A 1,661-nucleotide genomic window follows, 5' to 3' on the forward strand; every position below is an offset into this window, starting at 1 on the left:
TATGGAAATATATAAATATATTATCTATGTCTGTGTCTAAAATGGGGCGGGGAGAGAGAGAGAGTTATTCCCCAAGAGAGAACTGAGCTCCTGGCATCCGACATTCTGTCAACCTCCCACACAATCCATACGATCAACCTTCCTTCTCCTCTCTTCTTTCTCAATAGGATCCAAGTCTTGCAGGATTCTGAATCCCACCCAACAGGTAAACAACAGCAATGTTCCTTCCCAATCAACCACCTGGGGATGGAGGAATGTTGACTCTTTGTAACCATGTATCTGGTTGGACAAATACTACTCAAATACTACTCCAGATGTTCTAAAGGTTTGGCACCCATATTCCACAGGTTGGCATCTATGTATCAGTAAAATACCCCACCGCTCAATCTTTACTAAATCTAATCAGAGGATGAACCTCACCGGGTAGAAGCAACTTTGCATCAGAGCTGAGATTCATCTTTCACAATGTCACATGGGATATAGTTGAAAATGAAACATAAGTTCATGTGAATTCCAGAATACCTGTGTCCAAAAATTAAAATGGAAATTCCTCATTCATTCCAAATGTATCATGTTTTGAGTGTCTCACAAAGGCTTGATTCTAGTGTGAAATACACCCAAGAATGAGAGTTAATCACTCTTGTGATATTTTTATTTTTTCTAATGTGTTAAGATTCACCCATCTGAAGACCTTTGCCTCTGATACTCTACAATGCTTTCCTCGCCTTCCCCATGACATTGCTTCATTCACATAAAGCCAACTCATTACTGAGGTCTAATCTGTACTTTAGCTTCCCTCCACCATCCTCAATCCCAAATCCACAAAATAGGTCATTCTTTTATCTTATCCTGTCCCATTGCTTTAAAACTTTCCTTCATGGGACAAATTCCAGTTCCAATTTTAGATGTATTTATGTGATCATTTCTTTAATTTAATTTCCCTAGAACACTAGATCTTCCATGAGGACAGAGAACATATCCACTTTCCTCAACTTTATCTTGTAACTTCCTGGAACAGCCACAGGTTGCCGTTCTTAAATGTTTCTTCAGTGAAGAGGGGTAAGATTTGCTGAATGGTGAATGGATGAATAAATGAGCAAAATCCAAGAAGAAGTCCTGGACTGGTTAAGGCGAGGGATGTTCAGCAGTTAGAAAAGGGATATGTTATTGAAAAAAAATAATTCATGGGATTCTCCAGTCCTTGCCTTCATATGAGTTACTCTAAAAGCAGGACCTATGACAAGGACTTGGGCACAGGTAATTTATTTGGGAACCAAGAAGAGGGGAGTGGAACAGGGACAGGGCGAAGGAGAGGACTTCCTGAACTCAGGATGCATCGCTGAGGTCACTGCAGTAGGTGATGTGGACAAGTCCACACCAGGATCTCTAGTCATGCACAGAAAACCATCCAGGATTATCCTTCCAGAAGATGAGATACTTGGTAAATACATTTATGGGTTTCTATTTCCCACTGCTTGAAGCTTTCCCCAGACATTGTCAGATTCTTCGGCTCAAATTGCTTCAGATGAAGTCCTCACGCACAAATGTTGGGAGACACATGGACATCCTTGAGTCAGGTGCTGTCCACATAGTTCTGAGGCCAACAAAAGCTGTCAACCAGACCTGATATGAAATCAGCAGTGACCCAAAGGGGTATATAA

This window comes from Propithecus coquereli, unplaced genomic scaffold, assembly GCF_000956105.1.
Source record: "Propithecus coquereli isolate 6110/MARCELLA unplaced genomic scaffold, Pcoq_1.0 Scaffold193, whole genome shotgun sequence".
Classification (NCBI taxonomy): domain Eukaryota; kingdom Metazoa; phylum Chordata; class Mammalia; order Primates; family Indriidae; genus Propithecus; species Propithecus coquereli.